This window comes from Mobula birostris, chromosome 20, assembly GCF_030028105.1.
Source record: "Mobula birostris isolate sMobBir1 chromosome 20, sMobBir1.hap1, whole genome shotgun sequence".
Classification (NCBI taxonomy): Eukaryota; Metazoa; Chordata; class Chondrichthyes; order Myliobatiformes; family Myliobatidae; genus Mobula; species Mobula birostris.
The window spans coordinates 12,567,754-12,587,838 of record NC_092389.1 but is presented as its reverse complement, the minus strand read 5'-3'; positions in this window follow the sequence as shown (position 1 = coordinate 12,587,838).

Below are 20,085 nucleotides of genomic sequence, written 5' to 3'. Positions count from 1 at the left end.
ACCCAGCACAACATTTAGGCTGTGTTGGTTGTTGACACAAAAACAACTTATTTCACTCTATGTTTCAATGCATGGTCAGAAATGAACTATTTTAATCAGTGACACAAAGAAGGGAGAAATTCGAAGATGAAGAGATTTAGAGAAGTCATTTCTGAAATTAGGACAAAGGTAACTGGTGGCCCGGCCGCTATAGTGATGATGCTGGGATTCGGAAGATTCACAATAGAATGATGCAGTGGACCTGAGGAAGCTATACAGATAGGATTGGCAACTCCAAGCAAAGTCACACAAACATTAGTCTGATAATTAGTTAACCTGCACTTTTCCAGTAATTTGACCGATGAATATTGGTCTGATCGTCAGCAAAAACTCTGATGTCCATCCTTAAACATTAAACAGACATTAAAGAACACATACAAAAAATAACCTGAATTGGAAATGGCATTTGCAGTGATAAATGAGTTTTAAATTGCACTTAGCTTGATAACATAAAAAACAACAAGTTATTATGTTTGAAAATGATTTTAGATATATGTAGGTTGGTGGATAACCAATGTTCTTTGAAATAGTTCTTCAGTATGAACCCTCATTTTAACAACTATAAAGAGGATAAATATATTATTTCTGATTATGCAGGATTATTAATTCAAGGCACCACAGCAAGACTAAAACTTACAGTCATTTGATTCAAGAGAACTATTTCCCGAGGCACAGCTGCCACCTTAACCACTTGGCTAGTAAGCTAATGAGACAAATCATTAGATAGGTTCTATAAATGAGTGAACAACCCCATCCACAGATTAGAATCTGTGTGTGAGGCATAAATACAGTTTTGAGGATTTCTGACTCAGTCTCATCCTTAATTTAGAAAATAAAAAGTCACGATTGTAGCAACGGTCTTAGACTCTTGTTGCCTTTTCTTGCCAATTAATTAGTTGAAATGTCCATTTTTTAATCTGATCTCAGTAGTTCCTCTTCAGTACACTCAAGACATCAGAAGAAATGAGGAACTCGTGTGTGGCAGTAGGCTCTCAGATCAGTCAAGCTAAAACACAACGATGTCATTATGCAAATCAGTGCAGGGTAATAGATATTCACATATTATTTTCAAATTATCCAACGATCATTTCAGTAGTGAAATAAATTATACACAATGCTGGTGATTAGCCAGCTCCAGCTGTGTGTGTCACAATCCCATTAAAAAATCGTAGGAGCTGAATTAGGCCATTCAGCCCATGGCTGATTTATTTCGCCCTCAACCCCATTCTCTTGCCTTCTCCTTGTAACCTTTGACGCCCTTACTAATCAAGTACCAATCAACTTTTACTTTAAGTATACCCAATAACTTGGCACACACAGCCATCTGTGGCAATGAATTCAACAGATTCACTGGCTAAAGAAATTCCTCCTCACCTCTGTTCTTAAGGGATGTTTTTCTGTTCTGATGCTGTGCCCTCTGGTCCTAGACTCTCCCACTATTGGAAACATCCTCTCCACGTCTATCTAGGTCTTTCAGTATTCAGTAGGTTTCAATGAGATCCCATCAATGTTTTAAACTCCAGTGAATAAAGGACCAGAGCCATCAAATGCTCCTCATTTATTAACCCTTTCATTCCTGGGATTAATATTGTAAATCTCCTCTGGACCCTCTCCAATGCTAACACTTTCTTTCTTAGATATGGGGCCCAAAACTACTCACAATACTCCAAGTACAGTCTGACCAATGCCTTACAAAGCCTCAGAATTACATCCTTGCTTTTATATTCTAGTCCTTTCGAAATTGATGCTAATATTGCATTTGCCTTCCTGACTACAAACTCAACCTGCAAGTTAAACTTGAGGGAATTATGCATGAGGATTCCCAATTCTCTTTGCACCTCTAATTTCTGAATTTTCTCCCCATTTAAAAAATAGTCTGTGCCTTTATCCTCTCAACCAAAGTGCATGACCATTTACTTCCCTACACTGTATTTCATCTGCCACCTCTTTGTCCATTCTCCAAATCTGTCCAAGGTCTTCTCCAAGATCCTGCTTCTCAATCACTTCCAGGGCTTGGCATCTGCTTACCTAATCTCAAACTCAAGGCTTGCCTGTTTCTGTAAAGAGGGATGCCTATTGACAGAAAAAAGCACATAATAGCTGTTGTTTATTACACATTTCTAAATTGAGGGAATTGGTTGTTGTTGCTGGGGGAAGATAGTGGGGATAAGCTCACGCTACCTACTAAATGCTCCCAATGGCATGCATCTCAATTAGCCTCTGACAACTAAGTCCAGCTCCTGGCCTTTACGTGTTTCTACTGACAAGAGAAGAGGCAAAAGCAGGTTGCTGGTGCCTTAAAACCAATTGATTGGGATAGATTGGGCTTATCAGCAATGGTTGGCAGTTCATCTAGGAGTAGGAAAACTCTGATTGCAAACCTCCACTACCTTGTAGCTATACCCACCCATGGGGAAGGCTTCGGGAGTAAACCCCGAAGGAAAAATCTGGAGCTGGAGTCCCTAAGGCAGTCCTACGTTGAGTTCAATGTTGACTGGCAACTCCTGCAGTGCTGGTGGTGTCAAACTGTATCGGTCTCTGCTATTCCTTTGGGTTCATCAGTTACATGGAGAGAGGAAGCCTGCTGAACGGGCAACAGCTTGCTCTCCATATCGTACTGCCCTGACTTGTGTACTGCCTTGCGTATCACATAGACAGCTAGTACTCAACATCCACAGTTGTTCCTGACCAATGGAGGGTATAAAAATGAAAAAAAATCTCCATCTGTTTTTCTCTGACAACTTTTCCACATTAAACTCTCAGTATTATTCAGGTAGGAGACTCTGCAATCCATATGTAGCTCCAATTGTTGATCTTTAATGCCTTTGGGTCAACAATGGTTGGGCAATAAATTGGTTTATTCTTAGTGGATATATTTTAAAAATAAATAAAAATAAAGATGGCAGTCTCAGATCTATAGGAATAAAGTCAAGTAAAGGCCATTCTTAGAACGATTCTTAGTATAAAGCAGGTAGGCTAGAGGGAATAGAGAACGGGTGATTAAGTGTGCCATCGTGAGGCACTTGCTGTATGAAAAGGAATTTACAGGATTACTAACGCCCTCCAAAAATAAAGCAGAAAATGAAGATTTTGCAATATTGAGCAAAGTTTTCCATGATTAGCTATCCAATTCACATTCATTTTTGAGATACCTGACCTTCTCAGTCTCTCCCCGAGCTTGGCGTCTGCCTACCTAACATCCGGCTCCAGGCTCATTTATTTCTGTACAAGCTAACAAAAAAACAAAAAAAAATACAGCACATCCATAAAAACCACGACCATAACAAAATCAAATTAAATATTGAGCAGCAAAAGGGAGAAAAATATAAAGGCAAAAGTAAACATACACAGCAGAGGTGAACTGCACCAAAAAACCTCAGCCCTCACCTCGTAAGGAAGTCCAATACAGGGCCCCATATCCTTTCAAAGATGTCCCCTCTGTCCTCATTACATAGTCTCAGTCTCTCCAGAGGTAAAGTATTTGCCAGTTCTCTCAGCCGCAGTTCGTACGTAGGCACAGAGTCCATTTTCCACATTTGCAGGATTAACTTCTTGGCAATCAGCATTCCAAATAATACAGCCTTTTTTTCATACTTATTGGCTGAAGATAGGGAGCTTGTTGCTCCAAGGATGGCTATGAGCGGGTCTGGTTCCCACCGCTTCCCAAAAGCCTTAGAGAAACAGTGAAAAATACTTTTCCAGTATGCATAAAGCTTACAATATGACCAGAATGAATGTGACAAGTTACTGTTCATAGGTTTACATCTATTACAAACTGGTGAAACATCAGGGTAGGAACTGTGCAACTTTTATTTGGAATAATGGAGTCTATGTATTGTTTTAAACTGTATAAGTCTGTGTCTGACATTGACCGAACAATCATGTATACTCCTTAAACACTCATCCCAAACCTCCTCTGTCAGTTCTATATAAATATTTACCCTCTGCTCATTACACTGCTGGTGTTTAGGGAAGCAATGAAGTTCTTCTATCTCTGTTTGTCCTTGGTCATCCTCTCTATTGTGCCCCAGATGTAGTTCAGGGGCCTCAGTCACACACAAATGTAGAAGGATTCTTCATTGCTGTTTCGTAACAATTTTAATTTTGACCAGTCAGGGTTGTTAGCCCTGAGCTGAACCCTCAAACCTGAAGGAGCAATGGACAACTCTTAGTCTGTCCTCTAACCTTTGACCTGTCTGGCATGGGTGACCATACCAAGAGCCAAAGGTTTTTTTTATAACCAGCCAACAAAGCTCTCCGGGTCACTGAGGCACACTACGACAAGGTCGTGGTCCTCCTGGAGGTTCTGTAACAAATGTTGCAATTCAGACCATTCAGTTCTCTCAAATGGAACAATGAACTGCCATGCAAAGAGGGATGTGTATTGAAAAAAAACATAATAGCTACTGTTTTTGCACATTCCTGAATTGATAAAAACAAGTATGCCTTTTTAAATTGTTGTTTGTCTTGTTCACAAGTCAGCCATAATGACTTGAACTTTATCATGTAACATAAGCTGGGACCTAATTACTAATCAAAAGTGGAGAAGATACACAGCAAGCCAAATCTGTCTGATAATTTCCCATGATTCTACAGGTCTTGGACAAGATCTTTACTTTGGCAGAACAGATTTATTGGATAGGAACTTTACAACACAGGATAAGGAATTTTCCTCAGCAGAAGGTGCTTGCAGAATTGGGCCAATTGTTAAGTATTCCTTTGCATATTTGCTCTCTCCGAATGCATTATCTCTCACTTCTGTGGACTGAATTCTGTTTATCACCTTCCTGTTCAGTTGATCATCAATATATTCAGATTCCCACCTATTAACCAGATGTGAAATGAATTTGCAAATTTAAACCCAGTTCCTGGTTTGCATTGGTTTGTAACAAAATTTCCTTAATTGCCAATACTCACTGCTCATGCACAAGAAAAAGAACAACAATGGGAAATGTACTGCAGGACAATCAAGAGAAAATTTGTTGAGTTTTTCACCTTGATCATTATCTGGTGTCCTGTATGTCAATATGGCAGTATGTGCTTGGAATTACAAGCAGGCACTGCATGTATATGTGTATGTATGTGTATCTGTATTTGTTATTGGAGAGTCTTGTTTTCCAATGAAAGTCAATGATTAATTGTTTTTATTTATACTTCAGGTTTTGTTCTGTTTTACTTTGTTGATTCTCTATATTTCAGCTGGTTAGTGTAAAGAGAATGCTTCAAAATGCAAACAGTTCTTTTATAGCTCCTTATCATTTGCTGGATGATCCACATAAGCTCATCCTATGACATGGAAAAGAATTGTATGGTAAGGAAGAAGGCAAAGAGAAGAAAATATTTAATGTTAAGTCATCTTCTTGTATTTCAAAAAAAATTATGTAAATTAAGACACTTAATTTCTCTCAACTGTGAAAAAACTGTGTATCCACAAGGGGGTGACAAAATGATTTTTTTCTTGAGCATTTTGCTGAATTTAAATTTCCTACAGACAGTAATATAATGGGTATACCAAGCTCACAATTCTTTGTTAACCACATTTATATTTTATAGTGTTATTGGAGATTCATTATTTACAATATTTACACTGATCTTAAAAGGCAAAAAAGTACAATTGTACAGAAATCTTTACTTTGTTTTCTTTGCTCTCTGTAGCTAGTATCTAACCTAAAAATTTCAGCATTCTCAATTTTTATTACACACTAGCCTACTCTAGTTCCAGGTTTGCCCTCAATTTTAAAATTACAAATCACTTGGTTTTGGCCTTTCCCACCTCTGAAACATTTTACCTTACAAACATGCAAGTTTCTGCATTCCTTTCGTTGTAGACTATTGTATATCCTGGATTATCATGACTGCTCTACTGCAGCTGTGCCTTCAGTGCCCCCCCAGAGCCCATTGTGGAATTTCCCCTCCTCTTTCCTCTTTTATGATGCAGTTAAAAACTTACATGTTTCAAAAAATTGTTTGTATAATGAGAAAAATAGAAGTATTGTAGAGATGTTACTGTACAATGTCTTAGCACTAGTCATTGATTTGGGTAAGATTTTTATATTTGCTTTCTTCCAGCATCAAACTTACTCTCAACAGTCAGATAATGTCAAAATTCAAAATCAGTGATAATTCTGCACTTCTGAAAAATGGTATTGATTATTCACTCTCAAAGGATTCAGTTTTTGCTGTCAATGAAAGGTCAAGAAAGTAGACAAAGGAGATGGCTATCAACTTCAGGAGAACTTGCACCACTCACACCCTCTGTACAGTGGAAACTGCGAGTAGTTTCAAACTCCTGGGAGTATACATCTTGCACAACCTCTCATGGTCCCAGAGCATATCCTACACTATCAAAGAAGCTCACCAAAACCTCTACTTTCTGAGGAGGCTGAAGAGAGCTGGATTTTGTGCATCTACACTCGCGTCATTCTACAGATGTGTAGTGGAGAGCAGCCTAACAAGCTTCGTCACTGCATGGTACGTACGGAAACTGCACTGCGGTGGTCAGGAAGGCTCGACAATGGGTAGTCAAACTGCCCAACGCATCACCGGCACCAGCCTACCCACCGTCAAAAACCTAGATACAGAAAGGTGCCTGAAAAGGGCCAGTAACATCATGAAGGATCTAATCCATCCTGCTAATAGACTATTTATTCCACTCCCACCAGGGAGGAGGCTACGTAGCATCCCAGGATCACCATAGAGTCGTAGAAAACTACAGCATGATAATAGGCTCTTCAGCCCATCTAGTCTGTGTCAAACCATTTAAACAGCCAAGTCACATTGACCTGCACTTGGACCATAGCCTTCCATAACCCTCCCATCCATGTACCTATCCAAACTTCTCTCAAATGTTGAAATTGAAATCACGTCCAACACTTCCACTGGCAGCTGATTCCACACTCTCACTGCACTCTGAGTGAAGAAGTTCCTTCTCATATTCCTCTTAAACATTTCACCTTTCAGCTTTCACCCTTGACCCATTACCTCTATTTGTGGTCTCACCCAACCTCAGTGGAAAGAGCCTGCTTGCACTTACCCGACCTAGACCCCTCATAATTTTGAGTACCTCTATCTAATGTCCTCTCAATCTTCGATGTTCCTGGGAGTAAAGTTCTAACCTATTCAATCTTTCCTTATAACTCAGGTCCTCCAGTCCCAGCAACATCCTTGTAAATTTTCTCTGTACTCAGTACTCTTACAACCTTATTGATATCATTCCTGTAGGTAGGTGACCAAACTGGACATAATACTCCAAATTATGCCACACTAATGTATCATACAACTTCAACAGAGCATAAGAACATAAGAAATAGGAGCAGGAGTCGGCCATCTGGCCTGGTGAGCCTGCTCCATCATTCAATAAGATTATGGCTGATCTGGCCATGGACTCATCCTCACCTACCTGTCTTTTCCTTATAACCCTTAATTCTCCGACTATGCAAAAATCTATCCAACCTTGTCTTAAATATATTTACTGAGGTAGCCTCCACTGCTTCATTGGGCAGAGAATTCTACAGATTTACCACTCTCTGGGAAAAGCAGTTCCGTCTTAATTATCTCCGTCCTAATTCTACTGCCCTGAATCTTGAGGCTATGTCCCCTAGTTTTAGTCTCACCTACCAGTGGAAACAACTTTCCTGCCTCTATCTTATCTATCCCTTTCATAACTTTATATGTTTCTGTAAGATCTCCTCTCATTCTTCTGAGTTCCAGTGAGTACAGTCCCTGGCAACTCAGTCTCTCCTCATAGTCTAACCCCCTCATCTCTGGAATCAAACTGCAGCGCCTCTAAAGCCAGTATATTCCTTGGTGTCCGCATTTCTGAGGATCTCACCTGGTCCCTGAACTCCTCCATCCTGATCAAAAAGGCACAACAGCGCCTTTATTTCCTGCGGAGCATGAAGAAAGCTCACCTCTGTCCCAGGATACTGACGGACTTTTACCGCTGTACCATTGAGAGTGTACTCACCAACTGCATCTCAGTGTGGTATGGCAATTGTCCCATATCGGACCGCAAAGCACTCCAGCATGTGGTGAAAACTGCCCAGCGGATTATCAGCACCCAATTGCCCACCATTGAGAACATCTACCATAAACACTGCCTGGGCAGGGCGAAAAGCATTATCAGGGATGCATCTCACCCTAACCAAGGACTTTTTACTCTCCTCCCATCCGGTAGGCGCTACAGGAGCCTCTGCTCCCACACCAGCAGGCACAGGAAGAGCTTCTTCCCTGAGGCTGTGACCCTGCTGAACCTCACATCACAGCGCTAAGCAGTATTGCATCTGTATTGTACTGTCTCAGTACTTTTATATTTGTGTGCTGTAGCACTTTTTTTTATTTGCAATTATTTTGTAAATAACACTATGCTTTGCATTTCTGGTCAGATGCTAAATGCATTTCACTGGCTTTGTATCTGTATTCGGCACAATGACAGTAAAGTTGAATCTAATCTAATCTAATATCCTTCCTCAAACAAGAGAAAATCTGCAGATGCTGGAAATTTGAGCAACACACACAAAATGCTGGAGGAACTCAGCAGGCCAGGCAGCATCTATGGAAAAAGGTACAGGCAACGTTTTGGGCCGAAACCCTTTGGCAGGACTGGAGAAAAAAAGCTGAACAGTAGATTTGAAAGGTGGGGGGGAGGGGAGAGAGAAACGCTATGGATATGTGAAACCTGGAGGAGGAGAAATGAATCAACGAGCTAGGAAGTTGATAGGTGAAAAAGACAGAAGGCCATGGGAGAAAGAAGGAGGGTGGAGGAGCACCAGAGAGAGGTGATGGGCGGGCAAGGAGGTAATATGAGAGAGGGACAAGGGGGTGGGGAAGTATTACTGGAAGTTTGAGAAATCTATGTTCATGCCATCAGGTTGGAGGCTACCCAAATGGGATATAAGGTATTCACAGCAACACACACAACATGCTGGAGGAACTCAGCAGGTCAGGCAGCATCCGTGGAAATGAACAGTCAACGTTTTGGGCCGGAACCCTTCGTCAGGACTGAGGAGGGAGGAGGCAGGGGCCCTATAAAGAAGGTGGAGGGAGGGTGGGAAGGAGAAGGCTGGTAGGTTCCAGGTGAAAAACCAGTAAGGGGAAAGATAAAGGGGTGGGGGAGGGGAAGCAGGGAGGGGATAGGCAGGAAAGGTGAAGAAGGAATAGGGGAAAACACAATGGGTAGTAGAAGGAGGCAGAACCATGAGGGAGGTGATAGGCAGCTGGGGGAGGAGGCAGAGTGAAACTGGGATGGGGGAAGGGAGGGGGAGGGGACTACCGGAAGTTGGAGAATTCTATGTTCATACCAAGGGGCTGGAGACTACCTAGACGGTATATGAGGCGTTGCTCCTCCAACCTGAGCTTAGCCTCATCATGGCAGTAGAGGAGGCCATGTTCGAATGGGAATGTGAAGCAGAGTTGAAGTGGGTGGCAACCGGGAGATCCTGTCTGTTGTGGCGGATGGAGCGGGGTGCTCAACGAAGCGGTCCCCCAATCTACATCGGGTTTCACTGATGTAGAGGAGGCCGCACCGGGAGCACCGGATGCAATAGGTGACCCCAGAAAATAAATATAAGGTTTTGTTCCTCCAACCTAAGTGTGCACTTATCCTGACAGTGGAGGAGGCCATGGATGGATGTATCGGAATTGGAATGGGAATGGGAAGTGGAATTAAAATGGGTGGCCACTGGGAGATCCCGCTTGTTCTGGCAGATTAAACATATATGCTCGGTGAAGTGGTCTCCCAATCTACGTCAGGTCTCACCGATATGCAAGAGGCCACACCAGGAGCACCGAACACAGTAGATGACCCCAATAGACTCACAGGTGATGTATTGCCTCACCTGGAGGGACTGTTTGGGGCCCTGAATATTGGTAAGGGAGGAGGTGTAGGGGCAGGTGTAGCACTTGTTCCACTTGCAAGGATAAGTGCCAGGAGGGAGATCAGTGGGGAGGGACAAATGGACAAGGGAGTCCCGTATCCTTCTGTTCTACCACACTCCTTAGTGCTGTACCGCTCACTGTGTAAAACCTACCCTGGTGGGTACTCCCAAAGTGCAACATCTCGCACTTGTCTGCATTAAATTCCATCTGCCATTCTTCAGCCTATTTTTCCAGCTGGTCCAGATCCCAATGCAAACTTTGGTAGTCTTCCTCACTGTCCACTACACCCCCAAGCTTGGTGTCATCTGCAAATTTGGTGATCCTGTTAACCATATTATCATCCAAATCGTTGATATAGATAACAAATAACAATGGACCCAACACCGATCCCTGTGGCACTCCACTAGTCACAGGCCTCCAGTCAGAGAGGCAACCATCTACTACCACTCTCCGCCTTCTCCCGCAAAGCCAATGTCTAATCCAATTTACTACCTCATCTTGAATGTCAAGCGACTGAACCTTCTTTACCAACCTCTCATGTGGGACCTTGTCAAATGCCTTGCTGAAGTCCATGTAGACAACATCCACTGCCTTGCCTTCATCAATTTTCCTGACAACTTCCTAGAAAAACTCTATAAAATTGGTTGGAGATGACCTACCAGACACAAGGCCATGCTGACTATCCCTAATCAGTCCATGTCTATTCAACTATTCATATATCTGGTCCCTCAGAATACATTCCAATAACTTTCCCACTACTGATGTCAGGCCTATAATTTCCTGGTTTATTCTTAGGGCCTTTCTTAAAAAGTGGAACAACATCAGCTATCTTCCAATAGGGTCTGAGGGAACACCTTGTTAGGCCCTGGAGATTTATCCACCCTAATTTGCCTCAAGACGGCAAACATCTTCTCCTCTGTAATCTTTATAGGGTCCATGACCTCGCTGCTGCTTTGCCTCACTCTTATAGACTCTGTGTAAGGTCTATACCCTTAGACTCCTGAGTAAATACAGATGCAAAAAAATCCATTTACGATCTCTCTCATCTCTTTTGGCTCCATGCATTGATCTTCCAGAAGACCAATTTTGTCCCTTGCAATACTTTCACTCTCAACATATCTGCAGAAGCCCTTAGGATTCTCCTTCACCTTGTCTGTTAAAGCAACCTCTTATCTTCTTTTAGATCTCCTGATTCTTATACTCCTCAAGTACCTCATTTGTTCTTACCTGCCCATACCTGCTATGCACCTCCTGTTTTTACGGAACCAGGGCTCAATATCCCTTGAAAACCAAGGTTCCGTAAACCCGTTATCCTTGCCTTTTATTCTGACAGGCATATACAGACTCTGTACTCTCAAAATTTCACTTTTGAAGGCCTCCCACTTACCAAGTACATCTTTGCCAGAAAACAGCCTGTCCCAATCCACACTTGCCAGATCATTTCTGATACCATTAAAATTGGCCTTTCTCCAATTTAGAAGCACAACCAGCAGATCAGACCAATCTTTTTCAATATTTACTTTGGTACTCTATCACTTGATGCAAAATGTTCCCCCACACAAACTTTGGTCACTTGCCCCGTCTCATCCCTTACTGGATCAAGTATCACACACTCTCTTGTTGGGACCTCTATGTATTGATTAAGGAAACTTTCCTGAACACATGTGACAAACTCTATCCTATCTAAAAAGGATCCCGTGCTTTCCCAGTGTATATGATGAATAAACTCTTCTTGGGCTTCCAGCCGGGTAAAGGTATCAATTATAACTGACATTTCGATGGTAAACTCTGCCATCTTCTTCAGGGATCTTATCGTATCTAGGATAGGACTATCCCATCTAGTCCTTTTACAATGTAGGAGTCCCAGTCAACATGTGGAAAGTTAAAAATCACCTACTATAACAACCTTATGTTTCTTGCAACAGCCAGCAATATCTCTACAAATTTGTTCCTCTAAATCCTGTTCTGTAAAACAGCTTCATTAAAGTGGTCAAACCTTTCTTATTCCTCAGTTCCACTCCTAATGGCTCACTCACTGAATTCTCCAGCCTGTTCTGCCTGAGCACTGCCATGACATTTTCCCCGACTAGTAACACCACCCTTCCCCAATTAATCACTCCCACACTATCACGTCCAAAACAATGGAACCCCGGAATATTGAGCTGCCAGCCCTGCCTCTCTTGCAACCAAGTCTCACTAATGGCTACAGACTCAAAAATAGTTACATTCCCCGAGCAACAAGGCAAATCAACAGCTTTACCCACTAACCCACCACACCGCATCCTTTACCACCACTATTTTATCATTTCCTGTCAGTCGCCTTATGTAGAGACTATCCTGTACCCAATGCCACCTCATTTACAGTACATACATTCCATCTATGTATATAAGCTACCTTGTGTGGTTATAGTGTTTTTTTAAGTTGTGTTCTTTATCTTAGTGTGTTTTTTATATACTACATTGGATCTAGCCAGGTGGTTACACATCAAGGAAATCGAAGTCATCCAAAGAACGAAGGATAGATCTATATGGAAAACCATGGTCACCAACATCCGCATCGGATATGGTACCTAGCCAGACATTGGATCTGGAGTAACAATTATTTTGTTCTTTTGTGCACTGGAAATTACATTAAACAATCTTGAATCTTGAAGAATGATACCTAATGGGCCAGTTACATTAAATCACCATTGATAGTCAGACTGTTACACTGCACGTGCTCACGGGTCACAGTGAAACCTGACTTTTGTTTGCATCAAAGCTGGCATGCAATAGCCAACTCACTTCATGGATGATAAGGGTATAAAAAAGACACAGCTTGCTCACAATAATCACACCACAGGAGGCACACGAAAGGTCAATACTTTATCTATCAAGGTTTCACTGAGAGCCATGCTGTCATCCATGGTTTAGAGCAGAAGAGCCCAACCTGGGGTCCATGGACCCCTTGCTTAATGGTATCGGTACCTACTTACTGCACATTACGCCTCTGGCATTTCAGGCAGCAACAAAGGTCCTCAATCTTTGGCAGTGCTCAGGGCTTCCTTCATTGTGTCAGTAGCTTCCTCTCAGTTTTCACTACTGTCAGTCATGCAAGTCCTGAGTGGAGACTCAGGAATACCATCACACTCAGATGTAGAAGAATTCTTCATTGCCGTTTCCGTAACAATTTTGTTTGACCAGTCAGGGTTGTTAGCCCTGAGCTGAACCCCTGACCCTGGAGGACCGGTGAACCACTCTGAGTCTGGCCCTTTGAACAGGTTGACATGGATGACCCTACCAAGAGCCAAAGCATAAAGTCCTGACTCCAGCCAACATAGCTCTCTGGGTCATTGAGGCATGCAAGCCTCCAAACCCAACCACGAGGTTGTGATCCTCTTGGAGGAATGGTATTGGTATATGGCACAAAAAAAAGGTTGGGAACCCCTGATTTAGAGGATTAACATCTATGCCTAAGGCAGTACTCACCTGTGACTTCATAAGATCTTCAGTACAGACTCATGCACATACATGCATTGCTCTCACAGTTGAGGTCAGGCTAATCCTCGTTTTGAACTCCGTTGTCAGGATTATTCTTGTCCGAGTCTACTGTCTACATGCTGTATATTACAGTTTGTTAATGGTTGGTATTCAACACTCTCTACTCCACAAGTCTAGACTTGTACTTCTCCATCAGTCAGCAGATTAATTTTAGGTATGTTGGCAGTTCCCATCAATCATTCATCCTTACGTAGCTGCCCAAAGGCCTGATTTTGGGGGTTTTGGAGTGTCATTTGCTCAAATGGCTGATCACTTTATTCACATCTAAGTATACATCAAATGCCCAAGCTACAACTGCAACAACACTGCCTCCAGGAGCTTAGTGAACATTGGAATAATGCTGCTCAAATGAGATTTAAAGATGAAAGATAATCTTTATTTGTCACATATACAGCAAAACATACAGTGAAATATGTTATTTGTGTCAAATCAGATCAGCAAGGATTACACTGGGGGGCAGCCTGCAAGTGTTGCCACACTTCTGTCGCCAACATAGCATGCCCGTAACTCACTAACCCTAACTTTATATCTTTGGAATGTGGGAGGAAACCAGAGCACTTGGAGGAGATCCATGCGGTCACTGAGAGAATGTACAAACTCTTGCAGACAGCCGCAGGAGTGGAACCCTGATCGGTTATTGCTAGCGCTATAAAGCTATTGCACTACCGTGCCACTCATGGTTTTTATTGCCTGTAGATCTATAGAATTGTGCAGTAGATTATCATTCTTTGCTTTGGTTTGCTGTACAGTGCACAATTTGACCATCATATAAGCTCAGCTGTTGTCTGCAAAATGGAGCAAGGGTGGACTAGCAGCCAAGACACACATCAGAATGACAACAAGCAGCTGTGGCAAGAAGATGATAAGGGCAAAGAGTCATTTAGTCCACATACCCTCAGCAGTAAGAGCCGTATGCCAGGCTTTATAAATGTGCTATAAGGCAGTATTTGATCCTCCAAAGATTCTCAGAAATCTTGTATTACCTACCCCTTCCTCCACTTATTCTCAAAGCACTGGCCATGCAAGCCTTGACAAGATCAAAGGAATAATCTTAGAACATGTAATTCAGTACATTAATGCAAATTTTATAATTTGAACATACTGCAACTAATAATGATTTCCATAAAGTTACTTATATAATGAACCCATACTTTTCTCCCCCCTAAGTAGTAGGCTGAAGTTCTCAACTTGGTTCTTAATTTCAGTTTGACTTTGTAACAGCTCGTAAAAAACGGCAGATGAATTAGGCCAATTGTAATCACTGTGAAGTCTTAGATAAATATTCATATTATTTCTCATTGTCCATACAGTGTCCTTCCTTTTTAACTTAACCCCCGCTACATTGTTAATTCATCTCAGAGACTAAGTACCTTCATGCCTAGCAGCCCTTCCAGAGACTAATCAAATGGTCAACTTAAAAATGCTTGCAGCAAAATGCTCTCATGGATATTTAGAATCACAGCAATTCAAAATAACGGAGCCATTCCATGAAGTCTGAAGGGTAAATAACAACATTTTGATTTAAAACCTTAGGGGGCAGCTGCATATAGTCTTTGTTTCACTTAATCAGGAAATAATCTCTTCCAAAATTGCATCTACCCTCTGACAATGCAGCCCAATTTGCCCAACAATCAACCTGCAGTCATACTTTTGATGCTCACACTCAATCCTACTGCTGCCAAAATGTCTCTGAAAAAGAAGCTCACCTTTGGCTATATCTTCTCCAAATGATGATTTCTGAGTAACAGAGAGTAGGTAAACTGCAAGGAATTGACTGCCAGTCTTACAGTGTCATCACAAAATTTAGATCCTCACATTTCCAACAGCATCTTAGAACACTGCCTTTTGGATCAGATTCATCACAATGTCACTGTGAACTAACTTCCGAGGAAGTCCTCCTTCTATATCTCGGTGCTCATCTGATTTCACTGGTCAGCATCACTGGCTGGGCTTGACCTTCACGGAGGCTGGTAGCTAGAGGCTAGTCCTGTGCCTGTGCGCGGATGGGAGGATGGGAGGGAGGAATTGGGCTTGTTGCTTTGCTGCTTGTGTTTCGTGTTGTTCCGCTGAGCGTTGTGAGCATGCTGCATCGATGCCAGAATGTGTGACCACACTTGTGAGCGGCCCCAGCACACCCCCGGGTGAGTTGATTGTTACTGCAAGTGACACATTTCACTGTATGCTTTAACGTACACGTGGTAAATAAACCTGAATCTTGAATCTTTTTGACTGCAGCCCGGCAGTGTCCCTTGTGAAACACGCTTTTCCAATCTAATCTGTTCTTTCATGATGCAGTTTAATGGTTTGTGCTGCAGGATGATTTTCCACCATTTTAGCAGTGCCACTTCCTCCTGCTCTGCAAATGAGCCCTGACTCCTTGTCATATCAGACTGTGTGTAGTTCAGTGCTCTCTTTCCTGCCACCTTGAGGAAACTCTGAAAACTAAAACAATATACTGTACTGGATATTAAGTAGTCCTGCAACAATGTAAGCTGTAAATATTGTGCATGCCTTGTAAATGCAACAAGTACACTCGCAGTGCACTGCAGGCGCTATCATTCTGCAAATACTGTCTTCTGAATTCAGTTGAGGAGAACGTTTGTTGCATATTATTGTGGAGATAAGCTCATGCCTTAGCTACTGACCTAGTTTTGCCTGGTATTGCAAGAAAGCAATTAAAGACACAAGATGTACTGCGGATGCTGGAAATCTAGAGCTATACTGGAGGAACTCAGCAGGTCAGGCAGCATCTGTGGATGGGAGTAAACAGTCAACATTTCAGGACGAGACTCTTCATCAGGACCTGCAATTAATTAATCAAGATTGTCTGAAAATTGTCTTGGTTTTAGGTGCAGACTCTGTTGACAAGCTCAAACTTCTGGTACCCGGCATTTGCCTGACATCACATTTATCTAGTCCAGTGCTCTCTCCTATCGAGGAATCAGTCTGCTCACCAGAGATATGCCCCTCTGATCTGAAGTAGGAAACCTTTGTAGATAACCCACAATAGTCTTGCGAGACCATGGATCTGCGCCTGGAAAGTCCTCACTCTCCAGGGCACAGGCCTGGGCAAGGTTGTATGGAAGACCGGCAGTTGCCCTCCCCTCTCCACGACACCGATGTTGTCCAAGGGAGGGTCATTAGGACCCATACAGCTTGGTACCAGTGTCGTCACAGAGCAATGTGTGATTAAGTGCCTTGCTCAAGGACACAACACGTTCCCTCGGCTGGGGCTCGAACTCACGACCTTCAGGTCGCTAGTCCAATGCCTTAACCACTTGGCCACGTGCCCACAACCTACAATAAACCAATAAACAACAACTGAAAAAGGAAATTGAGTAGACATCATGACATTGTGACCCATCAGTCTGAAATGTTAACTTTCTTTCTCCTTCCACAGATGCTGTCTGACTTGCTGAACATTTCTAGAATTTTTTTGTCTTCATTAAACCTTGTAGCCTTCTTGATTGATTGTGCTTAATAGTTGTGGAATGATTGTGACCAGCAGACTCTGTTCAGTAAGGATAGGCAGCAATGCCTCTGCCACGATTGTCCTCAACACTGGCACTCCACAGGGTTAAGTCCTCAGCCCCCTACTCTACACCCTGTACACTCATGACTGTGTTGCCAGATTCTGCTCCAACTCCATCTACAAGTTTGAGATGACAACACTGCAGTGAGCTGTATCTCAAATAACCATGAGTCAGAGTACGGGAAGGAATCAGAATCAGCTTTAATATCACTGGCATATGCCGTGAAATTAGTTGTCTTTATAACAGCAATACAATGCAATACCTAATCATAGAAAAAATGTGAATTACAGTAAGTATCTGTGTGTACATATATAAAGTAGTTAAATTAAATAAGTAGTGCAAAAATAGAAATAAAAAGTAGTGAGGTAGTGTTCACGGGTTCAATGTCCATTCAGAAATCTAATGGCAGAGGGGAAGAAGCTGTTCTCGAATTGTCGAGTGTGTGCCTTCAGGCTTCTGTACCTCCTTCCTGATGGTAGCAATGAGAACAAGGCATGACCTGGGTGATGGGGGTCCTTAATGATGGACGCTATCTCTTTGTGACATCGCTCCTTGAGGATGTCCTGGATACTACAGAGGTCAGTGCCCATGATGGAGCTGACTGACTTTACAACTCTCTGCAGCTTACTTCGATCCTGTGCTGTAGCCAACCCCCACCCCCCACCATACCAGACAGTGATGCAGCCAGTTAGAGAACTTAGAACTTGGTAACGTGGTGTCATGAGAACAAGCTTTCTCTGACTGTCAGCAAAATAAAAAGGGTGATCATTAACTTCAGGAAGCGGGGCAGTGCAAATGCTCCTTCTACATCAATGGTGTTGAAGTCGAGAAGGTGAAGAGCTTCAAGTTCCTCGGAGTGAACATCACCAACAGCCAGGAAAGCTCATCAATGCTTCTACTCCCTTAGGAGGCTAAAGAAATTTGGCACGTCCCTGTCAACTCTCACTATTTTTTATCAATGCACTGCAAAAAGCATCCTATCTGGATTTCATGTTAGTACAGTATCTTTCAGTTGGATATTCACTGAGATCTGGTGGCTATAATAACCTCAAACAATCCGAGGTAGTGCAGGTTTTGGCATCTTTGCTCCTGGTGTGCTTGTCTGCCCATTTTATTAGTTTATTCATTACAGTATTTCTCAGTCAATTACACTGAACAACAATATTTTTCCAAAAGTGTTGCTTCCTCGGAAATTATTTTTATTTATGATAGACCGCTTGAAACTGAACACAAATATAATTTCAGGCTACTTGTATCATGTAGGAATTTGGAGAAACTAGAAATTAACTTTTATTGAATATAATGTGTTTAATTGCATAATGGTGCTGACGCTTTGCAATAGTTCAACTAAGCTAAGAATGTTTTGTTGATAATTTTCATTTGTACTCAGTGTGTGAAGCAATAATCAGCCAGCAGTGATGGATTCCAGTTGCTCTGATACTGTTTCTCCATGGCCGCAATGTCCTGGTGAAACCTTTCACCATGCTCGTCACTGACAGCGCCAAGGTTTGTGGGGAAGAGGTCTAAATTGGAATACAGAAAATTAATCTTTAGCGACATGTTACACTTCATGCTTTTGTATGCATGAAGCATGTTGTCAACCAGCTGTAGTTTGGTGCTCTGTAGTTGCAAGAAAATTTTCCACAACATCCTTGAATACTTTCCTTGTGATTTTCTCCGGTCCCACTAGAAGTTCTTCGAATTGTCTGTCATTGGTAATCTGTTTGATTTGTAGACCAAGAAAAATGTCTTCCTTAGTCTTGGCATCAGTTATTCTGACTTAAATTATGAATGGAAATAACCAACATAGGTGATTACAAAACAGTGGTGGATGATAAGGAAATTTCATGGTAATCTTCCCCATAATCCACAAGCTACACCAAAAGGTACTCAGGAAGCAAAATCTTTGTTGTCCAGTGTTATTCTGGCAGGCAGCTATCCAATTCTCTCTTCAACTTCCAATCAATTTTCACTTTCTCTTCTGCAATTTTTCTGACCTGGTTGTTGCATGTAGTCACCATCTGCACACTCAGTCAAGCTGTCAGTTTCTTTTCCCATGCCTCAAATGTTTAATCATGACATATTTCCTTAATGTAGGGGAAATTTCTCCTTTTTCATTTGTGGTATTTGAAAAGAAAATGAATTATTTGAGCTTTACTAGCAACACACAGGAGCAGGTGAAATAAATGCCTGCTCTACCATTCAATAAGATCACAATTAATCTTCTAACCATAGAGACACAAGAGGTTGCAGAAACTGGAAAATGGAACAACACCCAAAGCACTGGAGGAACTCAGCAGCTCAGATAGCATCTATGAAGGGAAATGGATGGTTGATGTTTCAAGTTCTACCCATCTCTACCCACATACCACTTAACTGGATTAACCCCATATCCATTGATCTTAACATTAAAAAAAAATACTGTTCTCTGTCTTGAATATACTACAAGGGAGTGGGCAACTAAAGCCTTTTTGGGTAGACAATTCCAGAATCTAGTGAAATATTTTGCTCATCTCTGTCCATACGACAACCCAAAATTTTGAGGACTATGACCTTTAAATTATTAAGAGTAGGGACTAATTCCGCTAGACGGAGCAGAGTGGTGGTAGAGTGGAACTGGTTAGGTCTGGAATCCAAAAAGAAGCGGAGAGCTTTGACACCTTCCTGATGGGGGATGGAAGTATATAGGGACTGGACATCCATGGTGAAAATAAAGTGGTGAGGGCCAGGGAACTTAAAATCATCGAAAAGTTTCAGAGCATGAGAAGTATCAGGAACATAGGTAGGAAGGGATTGAACAAGGGGGTATAAAAACGTGTCGAGGTATGCAGAAATGAGTTCGGTGGGGCAGGAGCAAGCTGAGACAATAGGTCTGCCAGGACAGGCAGGTTTGTGGATCTTGGTTAGGAGGTAGAAATGGGAAGTGTGGGGTGTGGGAACTATAAGGTTGGTAGCAGTGGATGGGAGATCCCCTGAGCGGATAAAGTCGGTGATGGTGTGGGAGACAAATGCCTGGTGCTCCTTAGTGGGGTCACGATCGAGGGGTAAATAAGAGGAGGTATCTGCGAGTTGTCAGGGCCCCAGACAGTCCTTCCAG